The 6,943-nt window shown below is 41.3% G+C and overlaps 1 protein-coding gene across 1 annotated transcript in view; it reads left to right on the top strand.

The window, feature by feature from the left end:
• The first annotated feature begins 29 nt into the window (after positions 1–29).
• Positions 30–6,943, top strand: part of USP46 (ubiquitin specific peptidase 46) — a 35,790-nt gene continuing 28,876 nt past the window's right edge. Inside the window, exons 1-2 of the mRNA XM_035897695.1 lie at positions 30–48; positions 383–552. The gene's annotated coding sequence lies outside the window, so the exon portion shown is untranslated. The remainder of the gene's footprint in view (positions 49–382; positions 553–6,943) is intronic.

Here is a 6,943-nt window from a genome sequence, read left to right as displayed (position 1 = left end):
TCCCCCCGGCCGCTGCCGTGGGGGATGAGGGGGCGGCCGCCTGCCTCGGTGAGGAGCGCCCCGGTTGCTCGGTCGTCCTCCCTGCGGCGGGCAGTCAGGGGCGGACCCGCGGCCTGGGTCGTGACAGGGCTTTCGTCTGCGTTGGGACTTAATTTTCGATCTCCACCTAGGCCGAACTCTGGGGGCCTGGAGGTCTTTAAGTCAGCGAAACAAAAGCGTCTTCGGTGTGAAGTAACAGCTGTGTAGAGGTTTTGAGGAACTAAATGCTGCTGATCTCTGTCTAAACTCCCGCCTAAGCCCTACTTTAGGAGGCTTAGGATCTGTCTGTGAGGATAGTGAAGTAAGCCTCAAGCCCGCGCTAATTCCCTCGCTGACGTTGCAGCACATGCGGCTGGCTCCAGGGCATGCCTGGCTGCAGTTCACAGGGTGGCACGGTGGAACCAGGCCCGTCGTCCTGCGAGGTAGTAGTGCACAACGTGGATGGAAAACGTGGCTATTCTACCTCAGCTGAGATGTGCTGCCTGACTGGGGATACTACTAAGAGGTTTTAGGGTGAGTACAAGCAGATTAGCATAGACTGGGAATTAGTAATTTGTAGCACAGAGACTTTGAATGTTGCCCAGCGAAGCTAGTAGGTAGGAACCACAACATCTTGGTTCCCGTGGAGTTCTGAATTCAAGAAAAGTCCCTGCTTCACAAAGAGGTGGCTATAATGCTGGTAATTCATAGCTTCCTGTCTCAGTGAGAAACAGTATCTCTTGGCTCATACTGAGTCGCTACCAGCATTGCACCTGTAAGCGTGTGGAAAGAAAATAACGCGTTGGCTCCCTGTCCCTGAGAGTTTTCTGAACCCTACATTTAAATCACCCTTAGCAGTTCTAAACCGATCTGATTCAGCCTGAAACAAAGTCACATAGTTGCAATCATGGGATAGCTCTAGAAATTGTTTCTTATCACTTCTAGTTACCTCCTCTGTCTAATTCTTGATACGTGCTTAAAACATTGTTGCAGATGTAATTCCAATGCCAGTAAGCTTATTGTAAGTGCATCAGGATTTAAAAGCTGTCTCAGGGCTCTAGGTAAGGCACTCTCTGGATATGAATTTGTGAGGCACATAGCTTCAGGTTATTTCAACTGGGGTTCTCTGCAATGACAATTTTTTAGTTAGACACATAAGTCAGAACAGTCCTTTCTTGTAATGTAGCCGAAAAGATGAAGTGGCACCCAACCTTTACTTTTTTACGACCTGTTCCAGTGGTATATACATCAAGCTCAGTTTCTTCTTTTCCAGTACAGAATGTAAACTGGCACCTCTGTTAGCAGAGCAAACCAGTGATCAGATCCATCCCAGATGAGCATTTCAATCATTCAGATAAAATCCTACTTTATCTTCCCCCGCACAGGCTTACTTCTGCCTTCCCCATACAAACTTTGCATTGTTTGCCTTCTCTGGCTCCATGAAACTCACTTTCTTATCTGACAGTGGCACAACTTCAAAAGGAGGAATGCAGAGGCCGCCTGCCATGTCTGTCCCTTCCCAAAACTTCCCCGTAGAATAAATGACTGCCCTAGCAAGAGTCAGATGTGGCTTTGAGCCTCTTTACATGCAGGTAGGGTTCTCTAGTTTCCTGGGCAAGTGTTGTAACCTATAAGACTGCTGGCAGATCTGCCATTTCTATGTTTTGTTGGAGGGAAAGGGCTGCCTCTAACTTATCTGAGCAAACTTCTCACTACGTCGTGGATTTACTGTTGAGCTTTTTAAGGAGTCGGTGTTGATGTGAATGCAGTTGCTCAAATCTTGAAGAGTGGTGCTCTATTCAGCTAGGTCTCTCTTTGTGGGATGCATGAATTTAAACTCAAAGTCACTGGTCTGATACCTCTCAGCTGAAAGACTTCTCAAAAACTTTTTTTTAAAAAACACCATGTCTGGTTCACCACAATGCAGAATAGTTATTAATGTTTCATTTCAATTTCACTGTCTTTCTCCACACTGATATGAAGGAAAACCAAGCAAGTAAAATCTTGGTGTGACCATCAGTCTCTGCAGATGGATGACAGTACCCATCTGCATTAAATAATTGGCAGGTTTGGGACCTTACAAAGAAGCAGCCTTTTTTTTTTTTTTTTTCCCCCACTTAATTAAAACTTTGAGATGCTAACGTAATAAAAATGTAATTTGCTTAATTTATGCCACAATTTACATAAAATGAAAAAGCTATTTTAAATTCATGCTGAAAATAGACTAAATGCCACTTACAGCCTGTCTGCTGTCAAAATATCCTTTGTGTTTTGTCCTCAGAGTGTACCTTAGTTAAAATTAGAGCCTGTAGAATAGAACAAAAATAATAAATAAAATGTTTGGAGAAGAAGAGGAGGGCAAGCCAGAGCTCTTTTCCAGAGGCAGAAATAGCAATACATTTTTGTTAGAAACTTAAGTTTCTGTTATTTTTGCTCAGTGAGTGGCTTTTTGTTTGATAAATTACTTCCATGGCTAAAAGTTTTGGTTATCTCTTTCTAGCCAATATGTATGATTAGAACATAAATAGTATCTTTCCAACTGAAAGCACATTTTGTATAGGTAAGAAAACTGCCAGTAAAGATTGCTACTGAACTTCCTCGCTGAATGAAATACCTGATAAAGAGGCCATTCTTCAAGCTTCTACCTTATTGAAATGTGGGAATATTTTCAGATGAGTAGTGAGTGTCAGGGAAGATTAATATTATGTAAACTGATGAAGCAATATACAGAGGTTCTGTTATTGTCACTGTTCAAAGCTCCTAATGCAATTTACACATACAATCAAGCAGAAGGAAAAAAGCAAGTGTAAGATATTATGAGATAATCACACCTCTAGGCCACTATCGAGCATCGAACTGACTGTAAAGGCCTAAACAGCCTCTTCATGGAGTAGACTGTTTAACAGTTATCATTATAGAGCTATTATCCCCTTTTATCTACTTGGTCAGCTTTTGGTGCATTTGACACAAATGTATTTGCTTCTGTCTTATTCTGCTGTCTTTGGGCTTTCAGATCTGATGTCTGGCCAAAAAAAAAAAAAAAAAAAAAAAAAAAAAATTCATCAGATGCTGTAAGTGTATTTTGTTTTCTTCTGTAAAATAGCAATTTCTGAGAAAAGGGAAGAAATGGTATTCCCTCTCTGCCAATTAGTATAATGTTTACATTAGCAAAGGTGGGCAAGATTCAGAGATTTAAATTAATGCAAAGTTTTATTTTCTGTGCTTCATTTTTGGCAGGTGACAGTGTGACTTGTTAGGATTCTAAAGATAAAAGTTTTACTGTATTTAAAATCAAGATAAATAGTTTCTCAGATAATTTGAAAATGCTGGGTGAGTGTTGTTTTGAAGCTGACAGCCTTAAAGAAGAATAGTGATTCCACAGTTGGGTTGGGTTTTTTGGTTTTTTGTTTGGTGGTTTCTTTTTTTTTTTTTTTTTTTTTGACTAAGGGCCCCCTACAAGAGACTTCCCATATTTTCTGTGGATTGCCATGAATTTTTCATGGACTAAACTCACTCTCGGTTTTAGAATTTCAGGTGTAAATACAGAAGCTTCCATGGACCTGCTGTGAGCCTTGCACTATGGCCTCAGTCCTTGCAAGCTGGCATTTGGCATTGTGCTAAAGCTCCCAATCTGTTCTGAGGTAGGGGCCAAGCTTCATGGAAAATCCTTAGTCCTCATGCTTGTGTCTACATATTTGCCATTCTGTTAAAGACATATTGATGGGTTTTGTAGAACATAATGTGAGATACAAAATACAAAAGACCACTTTTAAAATTCTAAATATATATTGTTGACACTAAAAGTATTTCAGATATCTGAATTCTCTTTTAATTCTTATTATATATTCTCCCACCTTCCAGAAAACCTGAGTGTTGTTTTAGCTGCCTTTTCCATTGAAATGTCCTTTTAATTGCCTGGAAATATATTCTAAATTTGTTTCTGTTCCAAACACTTGTTCAGCAAAAACGACTGATGATTACCCATTTCTGGACCAGACTTTATTACAAGAAAACTATAAGTGAACCCTCTGTGGAATTTTCCAAGATTTCTGGAGAGGAAATGCAATATCCTCTTTGTAGGACAGAATAAGCCGATATTCCAGTCCCAGCTTTGCTATTAACTTTCCTGGGTAACTTTGGACAAGTTGCTAAATTTCTGCTGCCTGCTTTCTTGCTTTATAAAAGAAGCTAATATTAACTTGCCACCTAATAATCTGACAGGTCTGAGTGAATGTTTGTGAAGTACTCTGAGAAGATCAGGTGGAAAATGTTGTGAAAGTCCAAGCCTCTGCTAGCCAGAGGATATTTACAATAGGTTCTTATTTTATGTAGTGAAATAAAAATGTTCAAGCGTATAACCAGATGAGACCAAGACTGATCTAAAATTAAATGCATTTTTTGACCTTTCAACAGAAATTATATAAGCACTCCTAGGTTATAAATAGTCCTTTGTTTTCCTTCTCTTTGTCTAACACTCAGAAGAAACACAGGGTTAGTTGTTTGTTATGAAGAGATAGGGCAATGCTTTAGAGGGGAAACAATTGTTCACTGTTCTTTACTTATACAGTTCCTATAATGTTTGTAACTAGCATTTGTTGCTTTTCTTAGCACTTTTTTATCTTCAAAAAGCTACAGAAATAAACTTGCTAGTCCTGAAAATGACTCCAGAAGAAAATGAAAACACTCATCAGGCCATTTCGAGTGTGAAAGTTTCTTTCCTCTTTCCCAGTTTGGAATACAACTGAAAGGCAGAAAAGCCAGTGCTAAACTATTGTTAAACTGGCACATAAACACCGGTATATTATTTCCTATTTTTATAATGAATCCTCAGAAATAAGACATGAAATGTGTCCACCCTTAAATGAAAGTATTTTTATTAGTGTTAAGGATAATGATACAGAATTCTTCACAGAATGATGTGTGCGTATGTATGTGCAGAGTTCCTTTCAACAGTAGCCATTTCCTTGATCAACCAGTAAATGCTTAACTAACAGGAATTTAATTTTGTGCTAGAAAAAAAAAAGTTTAACAAGCAGAAACCACTTGAAACCTTACCCTGAATTCAAGTAATTGGCACCAGTGAGAAAGCAAAAGTATGAAAATACCACTTACTTTTTGCTTAGTTTTGTGTTTTCCTACTTTGTGTTACAGGAATAATGTCCTTGACATTAAAATATATGTAAGGTTCATGGCTTTATTAGGTACCGCATTTTGTTTCATTTAAGTTTTTAATCACCTTTCAAGCCCATTCATTTGCTTCCCAACTTTTCACTGAGAGCAAGCACTATTCTCTACAGTAAATTGGACTAAGCGGGCTGCAGCAAAGACACACAATTAGGTTTCCAGAGTAAAAGGGATCTGAGTTTAACAACGAGCTATAGTGCGGTTCTGTCAGGCTCTAGAGGCTGCTTAGAAATGCACTGGAGACCGGTCAGGCCTCCGCTGCTTCAGAACTGAGGCTGGGGGCGGTCAGTCCTGACACGACACCTCTGCTTAACTCCTGTTTCCCTTGGTTATGCCAAGAAAATCTGTGATAGTACATACAAGGCAGTCCTCGGAGTTTAAGCAAATTAAACACTTGGGATCAAATTCATACATAATATAATATAAGACCAGGTACTGAATAGAATTATACTGAAGATTTTTTTTTTCAGTGTTACATTATTTGATGGCCCTTTTACATAGTGATTTGTGGATTTATGAAGCAGTTTAGTAGCCCTGATGACTTGACTCCATAAATGCCCAAAAATCTTTCTCCATCCTGTACTTCAAATGTCTACAATGACTTGTAGACGTACCAAGGAAAGAAAGTACTGTCTCTGTGACAACTCCATTTTGAGTTTCTTTGCCGGAACTGTCAACAGGTTGCCAACTAACGCCAAATTTGATATCGTTTTTATAGTGGGCACTTTTCCACAATGAGCTGGACTGAGGCCACTTACTTACCTAACAGCATGCTCAGGGTAGGAATTTATCTTTAGATGCTACTGCCGATGCCAGTTTTTTGTTAATAACCATAGACCTTCTCTTGAAATTAAAAAAAAAATACTGTCTTCAGAATGTTTCCTGTAAATAAAGCCGGTGGGGCCAGGCTCTATAGGCTGAAATTATTACATTCCAGCACTGTGAAGTGAAAAGCGTAGCCCAGCCTGAGTGTGCCGTATATGTCCAGGTGGCATTAGGAGCAGAGGTGCCTACGGAGATGTTAGCAGTTCTCTCTCTTCATTTGAATGATTTCCTCAGCCACAGCAGAGGAACAATATATGGGCCTTAAGCTGCTGCTGAAAACAGCAACATCTGCTAAGGAAAAGGGGAATTCTAAGACGAGGCATTGCCCTAGCTGAACTCCGTTCTTGCTTCTCACAGAGAGTTGCCGTGTGGCCTCGTTAGCCACTTAACAACCTCGTGCCTATTATCATGCGTGTAGATTTAATACATTCATACCGCTCTGCCTTGGAGAAAGGCGTGGGCCTCGACTTGCTCGCGTTTGAAGAGGAACTGAGATTAGTGCATTAACGGTGTTGTATAAATGCCACATGTTGTCAACTTGTGAGCGAGCACTGTGGCACTGAGATGCATGGTGTGGGCATGGTCCCAAAACAGCGTTTGTGAAGATAAATGTTGTCTGCACGAATGGCCACGCAAAGCACCCGCTGTGGGCAGTAAGTTACTTTCCAGCCCGCTCTTCTGGGGTTTGCAAGTGCCTGGGCCCCCGTGTACCTCAATTTAGGAGGAGAGCGCCTGTCCCACAGGGCGGTGCTGCCGCCACTGCCACACGTCCGTGTCCTCCTGCCCGGGCCCTGCCTTCCCGTCCTTCCCCCCGCTGCCTGCCGGTGCGGTTCTGCACGCACCCAAACCCGAGCTCTGCGGCCCCGTGGCCGGTGCAGGCCCGGCCATCGAGGCCACCTCCGCCGTCTGCGGAGCG

The sequence above is a fragment of the Egretta garzetta genome, unplaced genomic scaffold (genome assembly GCF_000687185.1).
Source record: "Egretta garzetta isolate BGI_Z169 unplaced genomic scaffold, ASM68718v1 scaffold557, whole genome shotgun sequence".
NCBI lineage: Eukaryota > Metazoa > Chordata > Aves > Pelecaniformes > Ardeidae > Egretta > Egretta garzetta.
Note: the sequence above shows the minus strand (reverse complement) of the source record. Positions and strands in the feature narration are given on the sequence as shown.